At 52.1% G+C, this 15158-nt stretch overlaps 1 protein-coding gene across 1 annotated transcript in view; it reads left to right on the forward strand.

Annotated features, from left to right (window-relative positions):
• Itpk1 (inositol-tetrakisphosphate 1-kinase) overlaps positions 1-15158 on the forward strand; it is a 134151-nt gene that overhangs the window by 67811 nt on the left and 51182 nt on the right. Inside the window, exon 3 of the mRNA XM_055593157.1 lies at positions 10944-11069. The gene's annotated coding sequence lies outside the window, so the exon portion shown is untranslated. The remainder of the gene's footprint in view (positions 1-10943; positions 11070-15158) is intronic.

The raw sequence follows: 15158 nt of genomic DNA on the forward strand, positions 1-15158 counted from the left end.
TTTCCTTTATGTGGGTTATAGACAAAGGGCTGAAGCAAAGAGGGCTGCTGTCAGCGGGCACTTGACGTTCTCAGTGCTCGTCAGATGGGCACATGCCACCCCTCCAGCACGTTGTTGTTGTGCGAGCTCTCCAGGAGCGTGCTGAGTACAAGCGTGCATCCTTCTGCACAGGGTGTTCCCTTGACCTCAGTCTCTCTACCACCTAGTGAGCTAGAATGAGTGTGGCTTGTGCGCCACTGCAGAGCGTGGGTAATTAAAGAGGCTTGGGGGGCTGGGGGGTTGTAGTCTGCCTCTGGGGGGTTGTTGGGATCTGGGCCATCCATCTTCATTCCACAGTGGAAAAAGGAAGGGAAGGTGGGGAACGTGGGGAGTCTTGAATGGAATGGAGTTTACCTGGCCCATTCTGAGTTTATCTGGCCAGGAGCTCAGAAATGCATGCCTCGCCATGACCACGTGGGCTCTGCCAAGGAAGCTGAGGCCTTGAGGACTGTTGACTGCTTCCTCTGTTGCCCTTTCTCGTACGTGTGCAGGACCGTCCGATCTTAGGTAGATGCTGAGAGGGAGGGTCACGAGGTATTCATCGCTGGCTTGGAGAGACAAGGCTTAGGCCAGGGAGCTGGGCTGATGGCCTCTCTCCCTGCGTCTTCTCTTGCGTCTGTGGGAGCCATGGCTCCTTTAGCTTCTAGGATCATGGCCGCCAGTGTGGCAGCAAACATGGCTGTAGAAAGTCTCTGGGCCTTTTGAACACCCCGTGGCTTTGTCTTCTTTCTAAGGGCTGTAACCAGGTGACTCCCGAGTTCTTGCTTACACCACAGCCCAGAAAGTCCCAGGATTTCCTTCCCCTGCTGGGTCAGAGTCTGCAGCTAACTCCTGAGCCACCTTGGACTCACAGAGTTTGTTAACTTCCCTGGTAGGACCCACAGAGAAACGCTCCCCTGACCTCACCCACCCAAGCCCAGCACGGATGTCCAGATCTGCCAATGTCATAGAGAGAATATAGGCAGAGCAGCAGAAGTTATGGCTGCAAGGAAGGTAGCGGGTGAGGATTTGTGGTCAGAAAACGATTGGGCCTGCCCCTTCCAGGCAGTGACATTTTATGACTGACCTAATGGCTTCATTTTATTCAGGGTAAGATAGGATAGCGTTTGTTTGGAGTGGTGGTTGTGTAAGTGCCCGGGATCTGTTATGTGGAGGGGTGGGTGGGAGGATGAATGGGTAGGCTGATGTAAATCTCTCCTGTCCCCAGTTCAGTGCAGGTCTGCCGCCATGGTACAAGCAGGCACTTCCAAGCCACGCAAGGCTTAAAAGGAAGGGACAGGACACTGGCAGGACCTCAGGGAGGTCATAGAAACAGGCCAAGAAATCTTTTTGCGGCTCACAGTGGGCATGATTGGCCAAACCAGACTGTCTCAGCTCCTCTGAAGTAGGAGGCTGAGGGTGCCTGGGAACCAGCATCTTGCCCAGGATTCAGGGAATCCAAAAGACACTTCCTGCTTGTCATTGGAAGTGGCGGCTCTCCCAAGAACTGAGACTAATGAAGCATTAGAGGGATTGAGAGCCGAGAAGCCCCAAGACACAGGCTGGCATCTTCTGTGGGTGGGGCCTCTTGAGAGCCTGCTCTGGCCTGGCTCATTGCTGAAGGTTTGCCAACATTGCCTCATCCAATGAGAAATGTAGGAACAGATGCCAGGGCTCCATCAGACAGATGAGGAAACAGGCTTAGATCGGCCAAAGGTCACTGCCTACAGCTGCCTGCCCTTCTTCATCAATTGCAGTCCCAGTCACCAGGATCCAAAGGCCACTACTGTTGAGGGGTCCCATTGAGAGACTCCAGTCTCGTAAATGGAATAATTCACATGCAGTGAGTATGCTTTCAGGTGGGCCTGGCATAGAGCAGGTTCTCAATGGATGTTAGACCCTAGCTAGATTTTAATTCAGGCCTTTTTGCTTCTGCACCTGGTCCACATATGGCTAACTTGAAGTCAAAGAAATAAGTTACTGCACTGGTTTGAAACTCCAAGTGGCATAGAATGAGATGATTCACCTCACCGAGTCCCATAGGAACCCCTTACACCTAACACCAGTCCCTTGGGGTCTAGCAAGCTGTTATGGGCACAGGCAGGTAGATGTCTGTAGTCTCCCTCTGCCCATACACTCCACAGCATACTACACCGGATCACTTTCCAAGCTTTTCTATGGCAGCTTGCTCTCCAAACACATCCCGTCTTGGTAGATTTGAGGTATTAATTCTGGGTGATTATAAATGTCCTGTGTGTTGGCTTGCCAGCAGGATGAAGAGACCCAGAGTCCCAGTGCTGTGCATGCCTCGGGATGCTTCTGTGGAGTGGCAGGGGTTTGGGGGGGACCCTGTGCTGCCTGACGAGGGATCAGAAAACAGCGTTTTGCTGGAAAGGTCGGTTCCTTCTCCTGGAGTTTCAGAATCTAGAGCTGTAACACTTCCTGAGACCCCTGTGGCGGAGATGCCAGCCAGATGCTGCCTTGCCAGTAGGCAGGAACTATCTCAGACATAACCTTCGACTGTGCTGTCACTGCCTGTCACTTGCAGAAGAAGTGTCTAGCTAAAACACCATCTAAGGAAAGCAGAGGGGCTTTGACATTGGGTCTTGGAACAGGAACAGAACCTGAGGATGGCCACTCCCCTTGCTTCATGGCTATCCAATCTTCGCTCACTGTTTTGCCTTCTGGAATCTTCTTTGCCTCAGCTTCTCCAGGCTGGGAGATTAGGGGAAATAATATGTATGATTTGCTCAGTTCAGCACCTGGCGTGGGGCTAGAGTCCTGTAGTTCTGGGGAAGGGATTACTGGGATCGTCCTGGCGGACAGCCAACAAGGATTAAACTGAAGCTAGAAAAAATCTAGCTCCACGAGGTCTCAGCTGAAATTCCTGCCACTGACATCTGCATGGTGGGCTGGCTCTGCTCAGAGGGATTGCCTGATGTCTGGGCTCTGCTGTGTGCAGTGGAAGGAGGTTTCCTTATCTTTGCTTTGCAGGTGAGGAAATCAGTCTAAGGGTGAAGGATGCACTCTTCCTAGGCCTGGGCCTGTACATCCAGGCACTTAGCTCCAGTCCCTGATCCTTCACTGCCCTTCTGCTTGGGTAGGGGGGCAGTCACCTCGTGCCTGGGGTGGCTCAGGAAGAAGACAGTCGTCAGGGAGCTGAGGCAAGAGGAGCCAGGGAGCCTCTTTCTCCAGTCTTAGTCCCTCGGCACACATTCAGAAGACAGCCAGACTTTTGGATGTGGCCCATGACTCCCCTGCCTGTTGGCCTGCCAGTTCTGTCTTGCTCCGTTTGCCAGCTTGTGATGTGTGTGTCTCCTCGGGATGGGAAGAGACTGCCTGGTGACAGAGGGAAGGTTTATTTCCCTTCATGCTGTCTTGGGCCCATGGGTACCACTGTGAACAGTTAACAAGATGAACAATCCACTTGGCCAAAGCAGCCAGGGTGGCCGCCATCAAGGGATTTGTGGGCAGGTGGAGGGGACCCTGGGGGCTTTTCTGGGTGCTGGAGAACAGCCAGTTTCATGTGTGGCTTGTTAAGGTTTTAACCTAACGATCCTAAAAATCAGGAAGTAGTCTTCCTTTACAGGATAAATCTCTGTTGCTGTATTCTATCCAGATTCCAAACGACCCCATCCAGACCCCATGGGGGCCCATTTGCTAGCATTTACTGAGTCCTTCATCTCAGAAATTGAAGGGAGAGATGGAGTAGGGGAACTTCCTGCCATATCAGTCAGGTAGATACGTGGTTCTGGGTTGTCAAGTTCAGGTTGTCAAGGCCCTGAGGTCCTGGGAACTGAAACAGTGACACGTCTCCCCCTCCACACACCCCCTTTCACCTATCACAGGGCTATCAGGGAAAGAGGGAGAACATTCCCTGGTCCTCACTCATTAAATCTCTTCCCACATATTGGACATGGACCACTTACTACAAAGGTGAGCCAGGGGACATGCTATCCTGTATCCTGGAAAGCAGGACTGTGCCTTGCTCCTCCCAGACCTCCCTTCCTACTTCCTGTTTTCCACAGCAGATGTCTCCACTCAGACTTCTTTGCTACCATCTTGGTGGCTTCCGAATATCTCCTTAGGGTGTGCATGCCCATTGTCACTCAGCCAGCCCCATGTTTTCACGGGGGTTCTGGGTCTTCACTTGTCCACACAGACATTTTCCACAGACTTCGAGGAGGAGGAGGAGGCTTTCTGAGACAGGGCATGGTGTGTGGGCTTTCTGTCTGTCCCTTACCTTGGCCCTGAGGCACTGGGCTTGCTACTCTTTTTCTTTTTAGTTTATTTGAGACAGGGTCTCTCTACATAGCCATGACTGTCCTGGATCTCACTATGTAGCCCAGACTGGCCTTGAACTCACAGAGATCCACCTGCATCTGCCTCTCAAGTGCTGGGATGAGAGGTGTTCACCACCATGCCCAGCGATTGCTTTTGCAGCTCTTAAGATTACTTTGTTTTCTTTTTCTTTGCCCTCTCTTTCTCTTTGTGCATACCTGTGTGTGTCTCTCTCTGTTTGTGTGCATGTCCTGGTACATGTTAAGGCCACAGGTGGCTGTCACTGTCACCTTATTTTTTGAGGCAGAATCTCACTTCTGGATTCAGCTAAGCTGCTGGGATCTACTTGTCTCTCTAACTCCTCCCTCTAGCCCTAGGGTTGTACCCGGCCTTTTACGGATGCGAACTCAGATTAATTCAGACTGGACCATCTTCCCCTATTGCTCAATGTTATTTTTTTCTCCCTCTTCAGATTTAAATGTAAGTGTTAAATGACTGTAATGTCACTGGAGCTATCAGGATCAGAGCCTGGACCCTAGCTTCCCTAACAAGCCAGGTTTGGCCGCCCACCTACCGATTAGACGGACAAGTAATAGCGAAAAGTAGAGAAAAATTTATTCTTTTTAACCACATGGGAAAGAAGAAGAAAGAGGTCCAGTGACCATTCCTGCCCCCTCCAAAGTCCATCCCGGGGACCTGACCTGAGGTTAGGAAGTTTGCATAACTGAGCAGGCCTGGCCAAGGTGTGGTGCCAGCCATCATTGTCTGGGTTGCAGTCTCTCCCAGAAGGTTGCCCTCCAGGTCGCTAGTTGGAACCGTATGGAACCTCTTCCTCTGGCTGGCTCCAGGCTTCACGAAGCTCAAGCCGGACAAAATTCCAGCTCGCAGAAGGGAAGTGGGCACAAAGTCCACCCACAGCCATTGGTCATTGATAGCTGCCGGAGTGGAAGGATCACTTCTCTCTCAGTGGAAGGTCACATATCCAGGAGCGGATGGGCAGCACCAGCTGTGCTTGATGGGTTAAAAACAAAGCTGGGTGGGTGAGGAATCAGCGATGGATCTGGAAGGAGTGGTGGGTGAATGTGATCAAAATACGTTGTATACAATTCTAAAAAACAAAACAAACAAACAAACAAAAATAGAAATGAGAAAAAAGACCTTCATTTTTTAAAAGAGTTAACTAAAAAGGTGAGTGTGTGTGTGTTTGTGATACTGTCTGATGACGTAACTGCTCTGGAAGGAATGAAGATGTCAGTACCGTTCTTAAGGAGCCATGCTGCTGGACGCCTCTGTCCCTCTCAGAATGTGATTGGAGATCTTGGGGTCAGAGCATGGTCTCTGGCAGCCCTAACAAGCTACCTGCAGTAGGCTCGTAGTTCCCCTAATGTTGGTGCCACAAGGCACTGCTGTTGTCTGGCTCGTAAGTCATCTTAGCCCTCCTCTGGGGTAAAACGTCTGCTCTTCTGCCTTACCTCAACTGCTGCTGCTTCCCATTGCCATAGTCCCTGGGAACAGTCACTGGGGAGCTGGGGAACCGAGTCAGGGAATACGGGCACCAGCCTCCCTCTTTGATCTGGTGCAGAGGCCATAGGGGGGGCCAGTATCTCCCTTGACCTAGTTTACAGGTTTGGGGACCAGACTCCGACCCCTGACTGAAGGACACATGGCATTCCTTTGGGTGTGAGGTGCTTATTCAGGAAGCCCGCATGTCTTCCCTCAGCCTGCTTTTGGAATCAAACCCACAGAGAGACCCTTCTGCCTTCTGCAGTCTCTTGTTGAGAGGCCCAGACTGAGAGACCTACTAGGCTGGTTCTCCTGCCAGCTCCCAGGACTCTCAGGGAGCATAGACATGTGCATGAGGCCTTTGTTCAAGGCCGTTTGTCCCACTCAGCCTTGGCTAAGTCAACTTTTGATGTAGTAGGTCCCATTTGAAGTCTCACTGCCCGCCCCCCTCCTGTCACATGCTGGGAGGAAAGGTGGAAGAAACCCCAGGGACCCTGAAGGCCCTTCAGTGTGAACAAGAGTGAAACCTGGGTTTTCATACTGTGAAACTCCATGCCCTTGGGCTTGTCACTGGACCTCTGTATGACTCTGTCTTCATATGCACCCCAATTAGTCAGAGCGTGTTAGGAGCACAGTGTGTAGCTTCCGGTGGGCACTGTGTGGGTGGCCGTTGTCCCTAACAACCACAGAGAGCCAAGGTGTGGCAGCAGGCTCTCTGAGGATGTTAGTGTGAGGCAGTACTAGTGTCCAGGCTCTGCAGAATTCAAGCTCTGGCCAGTGCTCAGACCTGCTGCCAGTACCCGAGAGGCGGAGGTTACATGGCAGTCAAGGAGAGGGAGATACTACAGCTGACGTTTACTGGAGGGTTCCTACTCATTGGCAGAGTACCGTTAACGTGAGTGTGAGTCTGTGCCACACAAACAGGCACACTCTCTCTTGTTTAAGCACGCTTCCTCTGAGGGAGATTTGAATCCCTGCACATAACAAGTGGGGTCTGATCAGGTATGCAGCAGCTGTCTGTGCTGCAGGACTATGAGGTTTCTTTAGGTGGCTGAAGCTCTGAGAAGGTGGGAGTCATGAAAGCCAGGAAGCACCTGATTTCTACTCCAGCCTCAGCTGTAGCTTCTGAACTTTGAAATGGGGTACACCCTACCATCCTAGAAGCTCAGGGGCCCCGTGTCTCCGTGGCCCCATGCTGGGGACATGCTTTGCAGGGGCCCAAACTGATGAGCAACCCACAACATGGTGATAGGGGAGAGTTGCCCTGGGCAAGCCATGGGAAGTCAGGGGGTGGTCCTGAGGGTATGGGTAGGGTGAGGGACCTGTGAAGTCTTCCTGTTTGTTGCAAGATGAGGAGAGAAATGTAAAAAAGTCAGGAAACTGTTGCCCTGAGACTCATCACAGCCCTGGGTAGCATGTAGAAGAGATAACAACATCCTCATTTTATGAATGGGGAAACTGAGGCACAGTATGATTAGATGACCTTGGCTACCTAGAAGAAATAATGGATTTGGATGGGTTTCCCGGCCTTGCTCACATCTCTGCCTGGTTCCAGGTGCTGGTACTGGGTTGGAGGCATAGTGCCAGAGCGTGGCTTGGTTACCAGGTAGGAAGTCAGAGGTGACTCGTGGGCCACTGGGGTTTGCCAGCTTTGTTCCATATCCTACCAGCCCTGCCTGGCCCTCTCATGAGCCTCACTGCCTTTGTCCTCGAGGGAAACAGTGGCCCTTTGTTCTCTCTGGATTCAGAACTCTGTGTGCTGCATGGAACCATGTCCGGTGCTGGCCTCGCAGGACAGCGAGACTTAGAAGTGGAGCAAGCACGGACATTCTGACCTCAGTGGTCAGGCCTTTCATTGAGTCACCCTTACCAATCACTGGGAGGGACAGGTCACACCCTTTCCAAGGGGGAGGACAAGAAGTCTCTGGGAGTGTTCTGGGAGCTGAGTGGTCAAAGAAACAGAATGGTGAACACAGATGAGTTTTTTATCCCCGAGTCCTGTTCTCACCCTATCTGGGAGACTGGGCTTTGGCCATGCCATCTTATGAAGCATCCCTTCCCTGCAGTCTCCTCTTCTATAACATACTCTTTCCTTAAGGGCACCCTCCTTTGTGGTGTCCCCTTTGTAGCATTCAGGTTTCATGAGCTCTTCGTACCCATCATGCCGTATTCAGGCCTCTGATGAAGGCCAACTCCTCTCAGCATAGTGGGGAGAGGCCAAGGCTTCTCTGAGGGTCTTGCAGGACACCGTCTCTTGAGAATGAGGGTGGCTTCTCTGGCTTCTTAACGAAAAGCAGAAAGGCCCATTTATACACCTCAGAGGTGCTACTGCAAGGCCAGCTATACTGGCACACACCTGTTAACCCAGCACTCAGAAGGGAGAATCAGGACGGTGGCTGCAAGTTCAAGGCTAGCTCGAGCCATAGAGAAGAAAAGACAGCGGAGTGTGGTGCCTCTGGAGGCAGAAACAGGCAGATTTTTTTTATTTTTATTTTTATTTTTTTTAGTTCAAGGCCATCCTGGCTTACATAGAGAGGTCCAGGACAGCCATGGCTACATAGAAAAACCCTGTCTCAAAAAGAGGGAGGAGGAGAAAAGGAAAGATGCCATGGCAGGAGGTAGCCATGCTTCGGAGTAGAACCATACCAGGCCTGATGTGTGTCCCAAGTTGCTTTTCTTGTGAAAGGGCTTTATTGGCATAAAAATGCTTGGAAAATACACAAAGGAAGGTGGCTGGCTTCCAGACTCAACTGTTTACCTTTTGTAGAGCAGCCAGGATCACAGGGAGCTTATTTTCCAAACAGCCCCTGGTTGTCAGGTCTACAGGCCTCAGGCTGATGCCCACCCAATCCTCAGGGGACCCCTGGCCTTTCTCTGGCTGGTTTCTGTCCTTTCAATCTCTGGTGGTCCAGGATTCACCTCTGACTTGTAAAACAACAAAAATTGAGATAATACTGCCCTATCTGGTAAGGCAAGCTAGGCCCTGACACTATTCTCCCTTCCCAGTACCCGGTCTAGGGAGGAGCGGGGATGGAGACCTGCATGGTCGTTTTGTCTGGGATCCAGTTATCTCTTCATAGCTGTCACGGTCTGAAAACATTGTCCTGTTTGTGGTACCTACTGCAGTGGCATGGCTGTAGTTCCTTGGGCGCCTCTTCTCCTCCTGATAGCTTCTTCAGTTCCCTTCAAATCCTGCTGAGGTTGGAAGGAAATCTAGTGTGGAGAGGCTCTTTCAGTTTTCTCAGGGGAAACTGAGGCCAGGGGACATGATAGGTACAGGTCAGATGGTTCAGCAAGGGCTGACACTGGGTCTCAGTCTGCTTCCAGCTGCATGACGTAGTTGGCCCTTTTTCCTTCCTAGGTTCTCGGTGTTCTGTCGTAGGTGGTCGAAAGGTTACCCCCACCTCCTAGTCTCGCTGTGAGGTCTCCGAAGACTCCCAAGAGGCCGAGTCAGGGTGATCCCCTCAAGTTTGAGACCAGCCAGACCCCGTTTCAAACAACAGCAAAGGACATTTGGGCTGCATCCCTTCCCCTCTCCAGTCTGGTGTCTTGGCTGTATTTGTTTTGTTTGGTATACAAGCTTGTCACCATGGGTGGGAAGCATGGTCCTTGATGATTTCTTACTGGGAGGTCTCTGCTAGTTTTTTTTCTCTCTCCCTTAAATAGGGGTGACCTTTTAACATCACTCCTGGCAGACCATAAAAAGTGGAATTAAGGACAGCAGGAAAGAGCTGGCGCATTCCAAGGGCTTATCAGAAAAAAAAAAAGAGTTAAAATAAGGGTGCATTTGCAACAGGTGTAAGCAGGGCCCGAGAGACCGGCAAGACAGAATATGTAGTATGAACAAGTGTGGAGGATTGTCACCACCCAAAGGCCTGCAGGGACAGGGGAGCCAAAAATGTAACCGGAGCCACAGAGATAGCTGGGAGTCTTGGAAGATGGGTTGTGCAGAAATACCAGGACTGAAGGTGGCACCGGGACCAGGTGCAGGGATCAGGGCCCTGACCTACCTCCTTTCACAACTTCCGCTAGGGCCCCTATCTCCGATTCTGCTAGAGGACAGCAGCTGTATGGTTGTGACTTCTGGGATTGTGACAACCAGAGGACAGAATGGACACGGGGCAGAGGCTAGAGGGTGGGTTGCGAGTGCAGATCAGTTGCCTTAGGTCTTACTTTGCATCCAAGCCCAACTCTCACCCAGATCCTAGGCAGGTTTTAGAGTCCTTGCCCCCATGTGCTTTGTTTGTGATATCCTTTCCCATGGTGAGTGGGAATAAAAGGAGACAGGTATGCATGTTGTTAGCTTGCTGTCTCCCCAGAATGGCTGTTTGTAGCTGTCTTATGTCATGGATGACACCAGCCAACCGGCCCTGAATCCCTGGAAGGGTGGATGTGAGTCAGGGATAGCCTTCTCTGGCCTGGCTGAGGCTATGTGGGGGGTCAGCCAGGTGCTAGGCTGGCGCCACTCGCCTCCAGGAGTCTAGCCTTGCAGGTGGTGGTGGCCGTACGCTGGCGGCAGACATCTGGCACGTCAGGAAGCGTGGTGTCAGGCTGCCCTGGCTGTTGGCAGGTGCTTTTGGCTTGGGATCAGGTGATGCTGAATATCAGCCGGCCACTCTGGCTCCCTCGAGGCTTGATCTTCCCAACCCTGTGCTCTTGAAAAAACAAACACATTCCCTAGTGTAGCAGCGGCCAGCACTGAACCCCGGCACCCCTCCGCTGTCAGTGACACCCCAGTTTCAGGGGGGAGTGCAAGTCTCAAGGCAGCAACTCGACAGGCTTGCCTGGAATACCGCTTTACCTTCGCTTTAGAGCATGGGGGAACGAAAGCTGCTTCCGTGGAGTTTTGACTAGGTGACCAGTCATTTTTCTTAATCTCTGGGCTCCAGTTCAGGGTGGTTGGGCCAATGAGGCATGTTCAATAAATGCTTTCTCTGTACAGCATCCCCTGCTTGTGTGCTTTCTGCCTTTGGGGACCTATGTGCAGACGTGGAATCTATCCTCAACTACGGGGAATGATGAGTAGCGGGGCCCTTGGGCTCTTCTCAGTCCCTTTCCCTCTGGGGTGCTAGCAGGGACCAAGGATCCCAGATGTGGACTCGGGCACTGAAGCTCTTCTTGTGTGTGTTCTCACCTTGCAGCTGAACCTCAGCCGGCCAATTGAGGAGCAGGGCCCCCTGGACGTGATCATCCACAAGCTGACCGATGTCATCCTCGAGGCCGACCAGAATGACAGCCAGTCCCTGGAACTGGTACACAGGTTCCAAGTGAGTGAGGGTGCTGACACCTGGCTGCGGGACCTGTGGGGTGTAGGGTGGAGAGAAGGATGGCTATGGTATCACTCTGCCACTGGTGAACTGCAGCTTCCTGGGCAAGCGCTCAACTGTGGGCCGACCTCAGTCTTGAGCGAACTCAGGTTTGATGTCTGTTCCTGGTCAGGCTCTGTGTCTTTAGGGCAGATGTGCTCAGCCCTGGCTGGTGTCTGTCTCCACTTTGACACCAGGATGAGACCTCTCTGTTGCACCTGGGGTGAAGGGTCCCTTGCAACCTTTGAACCATGCCCTGCGTTGGTTGCAAAGCCTGTGTATTGTCTAATCTGATATTGTGTATGCCTTGCCTGACGGTTCTCAGGGGCCCGAGGGATGTTCCCTGCTCCCCACCCATTTCCTCAGCAGCTCCAGGTCCTGACCCCTGGATAATCTGCCTGTCACCTTGGGGTTTTCATATGCGGTGGCAACCGCTGCTGTCACCCCTGCTGACTTGCTCCGTGTGTCCTCTTTTGTGGAAAGACGTGATTCTTTCCTCTGGCAGGCAGCTTGGGGGTCATGAAACACAGTCATATTATCAGCGGAAATGCAGCTGAAATAGTGGCTGTTCCCGTGCCTCCCCAGGGCACGGGGTGCTTGAACCAGCACTTTTCATCTGCAGTAATTGGAGGCTGGCGATCCTTTCCCCTGCCGGGACAAAGGGGACTCTTGTCACACAGCAGCCATCCTGCTGACAGCGTTCCTCTCTGCCACGTGTTCAGGGTTGGTGGCCTGAGCCCCCTGGGTGTCTCACTGCTCTCACCCACTTCCTCGAGACTGCCTGCTGCGCATGTGTTCTAGGGGTGGCTGCAGCAGGGTAGGGCTTGTCCCCATGGGCCTCTACGTGAAGTCTCTCTCATTTGCCAAGTCGCTGTGGCTGTGGTCTCCCACCATGTGGGGCCTCAGTTTTCTGGTTTGTAAAATGAGTGCCTGCAGGGAGGAGCAGCTGGGCAGTGATGGAAGTGAGTGTTTCACTGCTCAGTACCAGAGGGTGCGCACTGCTGGAATGTAGTGTGCATGCTCTCTGGGTTCCTGCTGTGTGGTACTTCTTCAGGGCCCTCTCAGGAGTGAGACAAGGCCAGAACGTTTGACCTGACTGGTCCCAACTCCATGGCCTGGACTTGGCCTGAAAAGCAGCCAGCCTGAGCCTGTTTATCTCCTCTTCCCTCAGGGCAGGTCTCATCAGCTTTGTTTTATAACCAGGAAACTAAGGCTCTGAGGTGTGTGGGTGTGGCAGAGCCAGGGCTCAGTATTGACTTTCTCAAGAGAACCCACCGCCTGTTCCCTGTGCTCTTTTATCACCACCCAGTGAACCAAACCCATCACTGCTCCCCATTCATGCCTCCTGCCCTTTAGGAGGCCCCTATGTGTCTAATTGCTATGCCCACAGCTCCTCAGGCAGTGGCCATTTTCTGGAGAGACAGCAGAGCAGGCGGAGCTGTGTAGGTAGGCCCTTGAGGCAGAAATGTTTACCAGTCCCACAGAGGATAGTGCTCAGACCATTCAGGGGCCAGGCCAAGCTCTGTCAGGGGAGGACAGGCCAGGTGTAAGGAGCGTAGTGATGACTCAACGACATTTAGAGTCACTCTGATCTGAAGCACCTTATGTTGTGTTACATGGACCAACATATAGCCTGACTGCCTCAAGGTGAGGAAGCCAGTGCAGGTTGGATAGCATATTAGTTACTACTCTGTCTCTGTGAGAAAACACCAGGACCAGGATGATTCACAGAAGAGTGTGTTTTAGCTTATGGTTCCAGAGGCTTAGAGTCCATAGTGCTAGGGATGGCTAGGGGTGGCATGGCAGTGGGTGGCAGCCTGGCAGCAGGAAGAGGAAGCTAAGAGCTCACATGCACAACTGCAAGCGTGAAGCAGAGAGTGAGTGGAAGCAGGTGAGGAGCTTTGTTCTCAAAGCCTGCCCAAAGCAACATACTTCCTTCATCGAGGCTTCACCATCTAAACTTCCTCACACAGCGACACCGACTGGGAGTCACATATTTGAGTGCCTGAGACCGTAGTGGTACTTCTCATTCACACCAGCGTAGGTGGCTCTCTCAAGCTTTCACAGTGGTCAGGGAGCATCGGAATCATCCCTGGTGACCCTGCTCTCCCCACCCCATCCCACCACTTCTCCCGAGTCATGTGACGGGGAGGACTCTAGAGTTAAAGCCAGCCTTGGGCCATGCAACCCCAGTGGTATAAATTTCTTATCATTAAGATGGCACCTTCCAGAGAGATGGCTGCAGGGTTAAGAACATTGGCTGTTCTTCCAGAGGACCCGGGTTCATCCCAATACGCACATGCTGCCTCACAACTATTTGTAACTCCAGTTCCAGGGACTACAAGGCACTCTTCTGGCCTCCATGGACAGCAGGCGTGCATGTGATACATAGACATGTATGCAGGCCAGAGAGCCACATACATGATGATCGTGATATTAATAAAAATAATATGGCACCTTCTTCCTGGACTGAATGTGGCCTCAGATGGTGCCACGTTCTTGTTCACTCCCGTCAGTACCATTTTTCTGTAAAGCTGTGGTCTGGTCAGCAGTTAGCTCAGTGTCCCCACGGGGGTGACACTGAACCTGTTCGTCTGCCCCAGACACACTGGAGTCCTCAACCTAGTGTATGTGACTGCTGAGCAGTTGCCAAAGATGCCCTAGGTGTAGGAAGGGATAGTCTGTAGCTCGTGTGCTTGTGGAATATCTCATAGAGAGGGTCTTGGCTGGGTCCTTGGGTCTGTTGTACACACATCACTGGTCCATAGCCTGGGATGGTAAGCCCATGATAACCTTCATCCAGGTATTTCTGGGGGAAGTTACTGCCACAATGTATTTTAGCAAGAAGCCAGATACGTGGTAAAGACCAGGACTTGTTTTACTGGGAAAGAAACCAACCCTTTTGAGAAAGAGAATCAGGCTGCATTCCTCAGTGGCCCCTTGAGGCGAGCAGGAGTTTATGTAGTCAGGGGGACAATGTCACCTGTCTAGGAACAGGTTGAGGGCCTCAAGACAAAGGCTAGGGATTACATCTCTTGGGACTGTCAGCACTGATCTGGTCATCTCTCCCCGAGAGATGCAAGTTCAGAGTCAGGCCATATGTACCTGAAGCTGACCATTGACTACGCTATGGCTTTCATTTCAAACTCCTGTTCAGTCTTCTCTTTTGGACATTAACAAAAAGGCCTTGGCTTGGTTTGGAAGGACAGGGTCACGATGAGGCATGTTGACTGTAGGAGCAAGAAGCAGAGCCCAGGGCCTGTTGTACAGAGAGACCCTTCCTGGTTTTTAAGCGTTACGCAAGTACAGCAAAGTCGAGGGGCTCTGCTTCCTTTGGGAAGGGCTCTGCCGAAAGGGCCCCATCTATATTCAGATCCCTCGGGAAAGGGTTGTAGGATCTTATGTGGAAAGATAGGAGGTTTGGAGACGTTCCTCCTAGCCAGAGCACTGCACTGTGGGTGCTGTCATGAGACTCTGGTCCTCAGGGAAGAAGGGGAGATTTGGAACTAAGGCCAGCCTCTTCCTTGTGTTCAGGTAGACAGGTTGGAGGGTGTGGGCCTGGTGCACAATGCAGGTCATCTGAGCCAGTTGTCATGGAAACCACTCCCAGTCAGTTTTCCTTTAGGATTAACCTCACAATGAAGGATTACTGGGATGATTCAGTTGTTTTTCTTGCTCCAGGGGTCATGTGGAGCCAGCAGTCTGGCGCCTTTGCCCACTGCCTGAGACTTAGTTATCAGTGCAGACACATGGGCAAAGGTCCCTCAGGGCCCTGTCTCCTGAGCCAGCGGGGATGGGTGTGACTGGTATACAGGGATCCTGAGGCCTCTTGGCTTCTCTGCTACTTCCTCAAGCAAGCAATAGCAACCTTTTGTCACTTTTGGTGCCACCTGTCTAGTATGACGGCAAGGGTAGGAACCGGTGGTTTTTGGGCTGAGGAACTCCCGGATGGAGTATGCCGGTTGTAACCCACCAGGCATGTGTCTCTTCCAGGGGTAGTTCCTGATGTTAGAGGAAGGAGGCTTGACTCCAAACTAATGTTTCTCCAAT

This window comes from Psammomys obesus, unplaced genomic scaffold, assembly GCF_907164565.1.
Source record: "Psammomys obesus unplaced genomic scaffold, mPsaObe1.curated_primary_1811, whole genome shotgun sequence".
NCBI classification, from domain to species: Eukaryota; Metazoa; Chordata; class Mammalia; order Rodentia; family Muridae; genus Psammomys; species Psammomys obesus.